The sequence below is a fragment of the Mastigoproctus giganteus genome, chromosome 11, assembly GCF_048544385.1.
Source record: "Mastigoproctus giganteus isolate SK-2022 chromosome 11, ASM4854438v1, whole genome shotgun sequence".
In the NCBI taxonomy this organism is placed as follows: domain Eukaryota; kingdom Metazoa; phylum Arthropoda; class Arachnida; order Uropygi; family Thelyphonidae; genus Mastigoproctus; species Mastigoproctus giganteus.
This window is the reverse complement of record NC_143585.1, coordinates 69,755,552-69,766,832: the sequence shown is the minus strand read 5'-3', so window position 1 is coordinate 69,766,832 and position 11,281 is coordinate 69,755,552. Positions and strand designations below refer to the sequence as shown.

Sequence of the window (11,281 nt, the reverse complement as noted above, 5' to 3'; positions counted from 1 at the left end):
TCACTAAGTGTATATCTCCACCAATTGATCTCCATGTGCAGTGGCGTTATTTTGCATGGAAAGAACATCTGGACCAATCGCACCATTAAAAGTCGCACATAGGGTTCGAGGATCTGTTCTCAGTACCTCTGAGCAGTTATACTGCCTCTATCAAAAACATGAAGAGAAGTGCGGCCATTGATCATTAATCCACCCCACACGAGAACACTGCCTCCAACGTAATTGTGCCTTTCTCTGGTGTTGGAGGATTGGTACCGTATTCCTCTTTGTATCCAGATGAAATAACGTTTAGAATCTGTTTGTAGGCTAAAAATGGACTTATCAGAGAACCGTCCGATACTCATTTGTCAGATCGCCAAGTCACATGTTCATAGCATCAGTTTTGACGAGCACTGCAGTGGTTTGGGGTTAATGGGCTATAAACCATTGGTTTCCTTGCTTATAGTGTAATTGAATTGAAGCTTCTTACACAGTCCAGTGTGATGTTTTCACCTGTGGCCACAGCAATCTCAAGAGACAGTTGGTGACATGGAATCGGTAGGGTCCGTCATGTTGTTAGAGACAGATAACGGTCTGTTCTGGTTGGCGTAGCCCTCGGGCGACCTTGGCTAGGTCTTCTTGTAATGGTTTCTGTTTCTTTAGTATCGAGACGACACTACGTGACACATTAAGCCAACATGCTACCTCCACCTGCGACTGTCCATCTTTAAATCATTCAACTGCCTGCCATCCCAAAGAATCATCTGAACGATGATGACTTGCCATCCTGAGTACTGGAGATGTATAGATATCCCACTGAGCAAGTAAAAGAAAAAACAAAAAAAAAAAAAAAACCGGGAATGAAGTGATGTAGTCACAACTCGCGTTTTTATAGGCATGAATGATTTGCATAACGTTCGACTCTGTAAGTAGATCGATTTCTATTGGGTAGTAGTAGTAGTAGTGGCATATGATGCAAGAAAGCAAGTGTATGAGCTTATGTAGCATCAGCCAAAAAAAAAAAAAAAAAAATCACACCATTCCCTCCAAATGCCTGTCCAGTTCCTCCTTAAATTTATTCAACCTATCAACTTCCACAACGACAGATGGAAGTTTGTTCCAGCAATTAACCACCCGCTGGCTAAAGGCAAATTTCCGCACATCTATTCTTCATCTGTCTTTTCTTAATTTGAATTTATGCCCCCTTAGGTTCGTAATCTGAACAAGTGGAAGGATCCCATCAGAATTCAGCATGCTCAACCGATTCAAGGCCTTATACACCTCAATCAGATCACCGCCCAGGTGCCTAGTCTCCAGCCACTGCAATTTGCAGAACTTAAGCCTCTCTTGGTAAGCTGATCCCTTCATTCCACTCACCAATCTTGTTGCCCTTCTCTGTACACGCTCAAGTAAATCTACATCCTTCCTAAAATGAGGCCTCCAGACCTGTACGCAGTACTCAATTGCCTTATACAGAGGGACAATCACCTCCTTCTCCCTGCTAGCAAAATTCCTATATATCATTGTCAAAACCCCATGACCTGCCCTGGCAGCCTGTCTGCATTGCTCAGAAAACTTCATATCTGACTGCACAATTACTCCCAGGTCTTTTTCATTTTCTACCACCTTAAGTGTAGTACCACACAGTTGGTACGTTTCTCTGGGGTTACTTCTACCCACATGCAGTACTTTGCATTTGTCAAGGTTAAAATTCAGTTGCCACTTCTTAAATATTCTCCTTCGGTAATGAAAAACATTTTGTTCTGTTAATTTTGTCGAGCAGTGTAATTTCTACACAAGTCTTTCGCTTATAATTATTTTCTCAGGCACCTTAAATTCGAACTGGCTTGCAGTTTTTTAATAGTCAGCAATATTTAAAATTTTTCGTGATGTATATTATTGCTTCTTAATTCATTCTGGGAATCATATTTCCATTTTGAATATATGCATTGAATTATTTAACTATAAATTATAATTCATAAATTGAAAACCTTACGTGTATTAGTCAAAGCTTGTGACAGTGAGTCACAGTCAAACGTTTTTGAAGTTGACTGTAGGTGGATTTCAGTACTGACGTGTTGCCATCAGCGTTTATTTTGGTAGTAAGTGTTTGCTATGATTTAGTTTTTGTGAGAAAATTAATGTTTTTTTTGTGGTTTTGTCACTATTCTGTTGGCGTTTATTTTGTAATAAGTTGCATACTTTAGGAATTCAAGCGCTTTATAATACCTGTCCATACAATCAGTACGGTCCTGTGACCTTTTTTTCCTTATTACTAGAATCACATTTTTTTTTTTTTTTTTTTTATCGGTACCCTATACTGTATTATATTTGGCAGATCCATATTTTAATTAAAATGGCTTATGGATATAGCATTTTCTGGTGTTATCATAGTCAGGGAGCAATAAAGCAGTCAGAATAACTTTACTGCATTCATATTTGCAACAACTAATTTTGGCACACAACCATTTGGAATTTCTGGAAACAAATCTGGAATTTCCGTTTTTTTTTTTTTTTTTGTTATGATGTATGATTCGACAAATTCTAAAGTTAATGTACTCCAAACTGCTTTAAATTTTTTATTTCAAGTGTCATTTTATAATTTAAGAAATGCAGGTTATATTTTGCAGCTTGTGTCGTACAAAACAAAATCTAGATCAGTACGCATATTATAGTAAACTGTATAGGCGCCAGAACCTGCCAAGCCTGAGTTCAAATAAAATACGATAAATTTTATGGCAAGGTACGATTTTTATCTTAGTTAAGGTTGGTAACGCTAAATAGTGAAAAAAAATCGACAGTACTTTGACTTTTTTTTTTTTTAATCAAACTATTCCCCAACAAATGAATGGTAATGTATTATTTTCCATGAAAAGCCACATAAATAATTGTATATAACTTCTGCTCACATACACTTCTTTGATTCTCATTGGCTCAATTCGTTAAGTTGTGGCCTGTGTGTGTATATACCCACACATGCATATTGAAAAAATGAACTTGAATAAATAATATAATAAAGATAATACAGAAAAAAAAAGAAGAAAGTACAAAAAGACAGACATGCAATGCACTACAAAATGCATGTTATCAGAATATATTGGAATTGATATATATAAATTAAGAATAGTTTAGCAGAATAGTAAGCCAAATAAGAAGCAAATACAAAGAAAACCAGTAAACTGCTATAGGAATAAGAGGGAATAAAATTGGAATAAAGACAATGCAGAAGCAATATATTCCTGAAATAAATTTAATGGCTCCCCCTTGATGGACCCATTGCAAAATTATGTGAAATTTCAATATCAAAAGGAACTAAAAACATATTGCAACAACATGACCTCATCTCAAGGCAACAAAGGCAGAAAAATTGCTGCATTTAAAATGTGGAGGCACCTCCATAGCCAGGTGAGAAGGAGCAGCAGTGCATAGCACATGCTTCTTGATTAGACCAGGGTTAGAGCTTGTCACCACCAGATGCGGAAAGGTCAGGGAATGACCACTGCATATCCCGGAGCAATATGGCCTTAGTTGCTAATGCTCCTAAAAGCCAAATAACTAACATTTAAAATGTTAACCAAATTTATCAGTGTAACTGATGGATACTGGAATCAGTGTAGTAATACAATAAATTTGTGTAATGTAATGGCGGCCCTTAATCATTGAAGAATTAAAATGTAGCAAGGCATGTTAAACTGCTAATAGAAAGTAAGTTGAATAACATTCTGAACTTCTGTATTTCAGGTTCACTATATATATATGGTGAATTTATTTTAAATTTTATTATTTTTTTTATTTTACTTTTATTCTGTGTTAACACTATGCCACCCTGAGATGAGACATGAAGAATTTCTTTACAGCCTGTACAGAAAAGATAAGGAGGGGTGAAGGGGAAGAGCATGTGAGTTAGTTTGCCCTGGAGGTCGAGTCTGTGTGGTATGAGAGATCACTGGTGGTAATGGAAGGTTGATAATAGGAGTAAGTTACACACCAAGGAACTTCGGGATTATGATAAATACTGTATATTTTGGTTTATAAATTGTCCTTTTAAACATGAAAAAATTGTAAAAAATTAAGTTAGATTGTTATGGCAAGTGAACAAGCTGAAACTTGAATTAATGGTATGGGCTTAGTGTTAGAAAGGCATCAATTAATATCAATATATTTACAATTTATTATTTACATGTTTTTAAACAAATATATATTGTTGCTCACTCATCTTTTAAAACCCAATTTTGTTCAATTCTTCATCAAACAAAAACTGTTTGAGATTCATTAGGAGTTATGTTTTTGGGTTTTACCCTATATGATCTGGAAAATTAAAAATTTCAAAATTAAATAAACTTGGCATATTGAAGCATTGTTTACAGAGAAACAAATTTGCAGTATAGCACTAAACAGGCAACAAAGAATAACTCGGTTACATAATCAAGGCCTACCACTGCACACTTATCAATATTAGTGATGCCACATCCTCATCTTTGTGTGTAAGTTTTGGTTTTGATCATAAGGATGTACTTTATGCACATACTGCTTCTGTTGTTTACAGTTTGCTATCATCATCATCATCAGCCATTTTCAATCCACTGCAGGATGAAGGCCTCTCCAGCAACTTTCCAGTTCCTTCTGTTTTGAGCACTGGACATCCATTTACTACCCACAAACTCATGAATTTCATCTATCCATCTCCGCCTTTTGTCTTCCAGGTTTTCTTCTAGCTCCTCTTTGATACCATTCTGTTATTTTCTTAGTCCATCTGGCATCATGTCTTCGAGCTATGTGTCCTGCCCAAGACCATTTTAGTTCTTTAGTTTTGATAAGAATGTCCTTTACTTGAGTTTGTTGCCTAATCCGTGTGTTTCTCTTCTTATCTAACAGTCTGATTCCCAATATGATTCGTTCCATTCTTCGCTGTGTAGTTCTCAGCTTCTCTTCCATTCTTTTGGTGAGTGCCCAAGTTTCACTTCCATAAGTCATGGTGGGGAGTATACATTGGTTCATTATTTTACGTTTCAGACAAACTGGGATATTGCTCTTCAGTATGTGACTATATTTCCTGAATGCTATCCATCCAAAATTTATTCTTCTCTTGACTTCCAGCCATTTATCATTATTACAGCTAATAACTTGTCCCAGATAAGTATATGACTCCACCTTTTTAATTACTGCTCCTTCAATCATTATTTCCCTTTCTGTGGCATACTTGTTCATCATTACTTTTGTTTTAGCCATATTCATCTTTAGTCCAAAATCCTTACTAGCTGTGCATAACTGATTAAGATTTTCCTCTAATTCTTTGGGATCATGGCTTATGACCACAATGTCATCTGCAAATCGTAAATGGTTTAGGTACTCTCCATTCACATTGACTCCTTTCTGCGACCAGTCTAATTTTCTGAAAGCTTCCTCAAGGGCAGCAGTAAACAGCTTCGGAGATATTGTCTCCTTGTCGAACTCCTTTCTCGATTTTAAATTTCCTACTGTCTTTGTCTAGTCTAATAAAGGAGGTAGCACTCTCATATATTTTCTTCAAAATCATAATATATGGGGTATCGATGCCTTGTCTTTCCAGTGCCCGAAACATTGCCTTATGCTGTATGGAGTCAAATGCCTTTTCATAATCCACAAATGCCAGGCATAATGGTGTTTTATATTCATTTGCTTTCTCCATTAGCTGTGATATTACATGAAGGTGATCCATATTTGAGAATTCTGTCCTAAAGCCAGCTTGCTCTTTCGGTTGATTCTCATCAAGTATTCTTTCTAATCTGTTAGTAATGACCCTTGTGAACAACTTGTAGATGTGGGATAACAAGCTAATTGGTCTATAATTTCCAATTTCTGATTTATCTCCTTTCTTATGCAGCAAAACTATGATTGCATTATTCCACTGCTTAGGCGTCACACCTTTTGTAATGCACTTTGTGAAGAGCCTTGCCAGTTTTTGTGTTATGTCTCTTCCTCCCAATTTGAACAACTCTACAGTAACGTAATCTTCCCCCGGGGCTTTCTGATTCTTCATTTTCTTCAATGCATGTTCTACCTCATCAGGAAGAATATTGGGTATGTCGTATGTGTTGCTACTTTGCAATCCATCTTCCCCACTGCTGGCATCATTCCCCTGCTCCTTGTATAATTCTCTATAGTAGTCTTCTGCTATTTGAATTATGCCTTCTCTGCTGTTTATAAGTACACCATCGCTATTCTTCAGTTTCAGTATCATTTGTCTTTCTGTATTACTGCTCATGGCTGCTGATTTAAATCCTTTGTTTTCCCTTAATGCTTGTTCTACTTTTCTTGTGTTAAATCTTCTTATGTCCTCTCTGAGTCTCTTTCTAATGGCTTTGCATAACTCAGTATACTCAATTTTCTCCCTGTCAGTGTTTTTCTTGCTTTTCATTTGTCGTCTTCGGTTCATCATGACAAGTGTTTCTTGACTAATTTTTTCTTCTTTGGATTTCTTTTTCCCTATAGGTTTCTTGGGCTTTATCACTTTCAAAAAGTTGCAATATTCCTCGTTGATATCTTGGTCCTGAGCAGTCTGCAGAAGCTCAAACATGTTCTTAAGTTCCAGTACATACTGCTTTTTCTCCTCTTCTGTTATCTCAAAGACCTTTGTATTATTTACTCGAGTCAGTTTTTTCCTTTCCTTTCCTACATCTATATCAAGTGTACATCTTACCATTCTGTGATCACTTCCAACATTTACCTTATTCAGGACGGTAACATCATTCACAATATATCTTCTGTTAGTGAGGATGAAGTCGATTTCATTAGTAGTTAATCCATTTGGACTCTTCCATGTCCACTTTCTGTTCACCCTTTTCTTGAAAAAAGTGTTCATTACTGACAGTCCTTGAGATTCTGCAAATTCCACAAGTCTTTCACCTCTTTCATTTCTTTCACCAATTCCAAAATTTCCTATAGTTCCCCTTTCTGCGCTGTTTTGTCTTTTTCCAACCTTAGCATTGAAGTCTCCCATAATAATAGTGTAGTGGGTTTTCTGCTCATCTAGAAGACTCTCAATTTCGGTGTACATTTCTTCAACCTCTTCATCATCATGGCTCGATGTTGGTGCATAAATCATTATAACCTTTAGCTTGTATCTCTTAGAAATCTTGCGTATTAGTCTTGACACTCTTGGTGATGTACTTTTGAATTCCAAAATGTTGTTTTTAAAATCTTTATGGACCAGAAACCCAACTCCACCTTCACTCCTTTCACTGTTTCCATTGGTGTACAGCAGATTTCCACTTGATAAACTTATAAGTGATTCAATTCTTCGTCTTGTTTCAGCCAAACCGATGATATTCCAATTCACATTTTCTAATTCCTTTTCCAGCTCTAATATCCTATCTTCACCGATGAGTGTTCTTACATTATAACAGGCCAAGTTCAATTTCCGTGCATGGCAGCCTGGTCATACCCAGAGATTCTTAGCACCCTCTGCTTCCACTCTAATCCTCTCGCTGCCGTAAGAGGGAGAGTGAAAGCTGCTGGGGACTGAGGGCCATTTGTTTCGTCGTGCTTTCATATTGCTGGAGGGTCTTTTCCTCTTCACGCTGACCAGGCGTCTTGAAGAGAACCACTCTACACGTTCGTTGCCACCTAAGTGACATAACAGGGCTTACCATCGAGAAGGTGTGCATGAGTGGATTTTAGGGAGGCAGGCCAACCGGACTTCTCCTAAATCTTCTGTAATAGAGAGATATTGGATCCATCAGTGTTTTAGGCTGAGTGTCTGATAACACACAGGATACCTGTTCCCCTCTACAGTTTGCTATACAGTGTAGTAAAATGTCATAATATAAACTTTTAAAAGAAAGACCAGAAACATTTGAATTAATAAGTAGACAGTGGTTCTTAATGCAAAATTACTGTAATATACCACTATATGAGATGCTGATTATTTGATTCAGCACAAGTTTTCAAGCCGACCGGGCTAGCCGGGTGGGTAAAGTGCCTGCCTGGCAACTTAAAGGTTGCGGGTTCAAATCCCACTTCGGGCTTGGATCAAAGTACTGCAAAAACCTTGGGAGGTGCATTATGGCCACAGAAGCTGATGTGCCAACAACTACCAAAAAAAAAACCAAGTTTTCAAGGGAAAAAAAATGTCTTAATTGCCCAATCAAGTTTACATAACTTGATTGGGCAAGTAAGTGTGACTGCCTTGTTATGTTTGAAGTTAATTTAATTCATTAGACTGCAAATCATGAACCAATATACCAAGTGGATTCAGATTTTTGAATGGGTGGATGACTGTATTTATTCCAGCATCTTGAAGGGAGAATGAGGAACTGAGTATTTATTCCAGCATCTTGAAGGGAGAATGAGGAACTGAAATGTCCTTGACTAGATCCTCAAGATTTTGGGTAGTATCAAGGATAATATAACAGTGCATGAATTGATAGTAGGTAGCAACCAGTGTCATAAAATAGGTAGTGCCAAAAGTTTTCTCGACGGTTAAAGCAGTGCTTTCCACACTATTTTGATGCTTACACACCATGTATATGCCAAAAATAATTCAGCATCCCAACTAGAAAAACCTTTCTTCTATCAGTTTTGTTGTGTAGATAGCGAGCACAACCTTCATCAAGGCTCTCTGAAATTGACTGTCAATTATTATGGAGAGAGAATGATTCTTAGCTTACTGGCCATTGAGTATGAAGCACGTGAAGAAATAAATGTAATTAATTTTTAATATATTAAACTAATATTTTAATATATTAGTGTTTTAATCAATCAATTACATCATTATATGCAGTGAAAGGAAATCGGAGTAAAAACAATGCTCATATGATGCCAAAATTTGATAACACCCTTTGGGAAAGCTCTGGGTAAACGGAAAGGGAGAGGGCTTAAATTTCAGTAGTGAGGTATAGTGGATTGAAGTATTTCATAGGCTCTGTTAATTGGAGAGACAACTATGTTGTGAAACACGTAGCATATAGTCAATTAAGCATTCATGAATTTAAACAGCCTTGAAAATATTCATTCCAGTGTTAGAAGTATCACAAAATAAAAATGCTAAAATGGACAAGAGCTGAAATCTTTAATTGAAAAGAAGAATGTATGGGATAGTTGCAGATCATTGCAAGGCACTTTTGTATGGATATTTTTAGTATATTTATTACATAACCATTGATGAGGTAATAAAGGCAGCAGCTGAGTGAGAGAAATCTCTGGCAATGAGCTAAAAATGAAGACAAGGAGATTTACACATGAATAGAACTCCTTGACCCCCATTCTTAGCTCTCTTTGAAAGGGATTTCTCATATTCATCTTGGTCTGCCTGTTTTACCTTATCAGTGGTCTGTTATAAACATGATTATAATTATCAATGCAGAACAGTGTATTGCAGTAGTCTGAAACTATCCCTTCCTTCTTATAAGTTTGTAGCATTGGGACAATAGATGATATGGCAGATAAGTTTAAATGTACTTTGTAACAGTCTTTATAATTGAAAATGCATTTAAAACAGTGAAGAGGAGACTCATTGTGCTGTAAAATTAGCTTTCTGAGAAGTATCAGTTAGAAAACTTTTAATGAGGGTAAGGAAGGATCAGGAGAGTATACCATCTACCCCATGGATGATATACTCAGATTATACTTAAAAAAAAGAAAAAAAAAAGCAACATCTGCATATCAAATCATTGGGTATTTTAATATGATCATGATTAGATTCCAAGATCACCTTGAACTGGATTTATGCAGTTGCCATGATCTTGCCCAACAGAAATCAAACTGATTTATAGTTTCCCCATCACCTCTTCAGGTCCATTCTTAAGGATCTAGGAAAAATTAATGCTTTTCCTGCTATGATTCACCATAGGATCATTTCCAATCTTATTTGAGGTGGTAATGGAGTCTGTAGTTACACAGCATGGGCAGGCTTGTGAAAGGAAGTTCTTTCCTGACCAGTATGGTTAACTACTATTATGAGATCATAAGATGGAAGCAAAAAACAACTATAACATTACTAAGACTTCAAGTAAATTTAGGGGAGAGAGCTTCATGCTATAAGAGTTATAAAGCTTTATTGTACCAGTAGGGCAAATTCTATCATTTTAAATACCTTGTTTCCAGTATTTGCAAATTACATCATTGGAACATGTTAATGACAATATGTTGCTGCAACAGGATCTAGAAAAGTTGAGCAGATGGGCTGAGAGGTGGCAAATGAAGTTTAACATTGACAAATGTAAAGTACTACATATGGGAAGCAGTAACCCCAGAGTAATGTATCAACTCTGTGGTACTACAGTGAGAATGAAAAGGACCTGGAAGTAATTGCACAGGCAGATATGAAGTTTTCTGAGCAGTGCAAACGGTCTGCAAGAGTAGCTCATGGTATCTTGTCAATGATATACAGGAATTTTTCCAGCAGGGATAAGGAGGTGATTATCCCCTTGTATAAGGTGATGGACAATAGACACTTTGGGTCAGTTATTAGTGATTCTATCACTTGTCTTTTAAGGGCGCTATTTGATTTACTCATTTCTTCCTAAAATTTATGGGGGCTGTTCAATAAAGCAGGATCATAATTTTTTTTTTTTTTTTTTCACAACATGCTGCATAAGCTTGCTTTCTTGCATCAAATGCCTCTACTAATGCTAATGCTAACATACGTTAATAAATCATCTATATTTTGATGGTCCATTTCATAGTAGTCCCCATTTGATGAAATGCACTTACTCCCAACCTTTCTGCTGTTCTTCAAAAGCACAGTGGAAGCCATTTTTTGACGTGTGAGAATTGCCTCTGTCTTTACAACTTCTTTTGACAACTGGAAACATTTTCCTTGCAGTTCCTTCTTAAACTTTGGGGGGAATGCAGGATATAAGGGGGGAATGCAGGATATGCAGGGAGTCTGCTGACGAGGCTACTAGAGACGGTCGTGTTCAAAGCCGCTAAGTGGATTTTTCTTATTTATTGATTTGAAATTATTGTTTTTCTAAAACTTTTGATTTAAATTTAGTAGTATAACATTATTTTGTGATTTTCTGATTAATTTGGTGTATTTATTCTTTACTCGGCCTTGTAATTGCATAAAAGTATCGGTAAGGGTTTCCACGTGTTTCAACTCCGCTACCGTTCGTAAATTTCCCGCCTTTGTGATACGATAGTTATATACCGTACTAGATAGCGTTAGTTGAACTTCGTTAGCAGTTAAATTGTACGTTTAAATAAATACATAACGACTTAGATTACAAACGTAATATAATTAATTATATTTAACATAATTAATAACATAACATAATTAATTATAATTAATTAATAAATTAATAGAATCATGACTCAGACC

The 11,281-nt window shown here is 36.4% G+C and overlaps 1 protein-coding gene across 2 annotated transcripts in view; it reads left to right on the top strand.

Annotated features, from left to right (window-relative positions):
- Positions 1 to 1,991: 1,991 nt before the first annotated feature.
- LOC150078099 (B-cell receptor-associated protein 31-like) overlaps positions 1,992 to 11,281 on the top strand; it is an 88,385-nt gene continuing 79,095 nt past the window's right edge. The window contains exon 1 of one of the 2 annotated variants that reach the window (XM_090384631.1): positions 1,992 to 2,081. The gene's annotated coding sequence lies outside the window, so the exon portion shown is untranslated. The remainder of the gene's footprint in view (positions 2,082 to 11,281) is intronic. The other variant, XM_090384632.1, reaches the window with a different exon arrangement.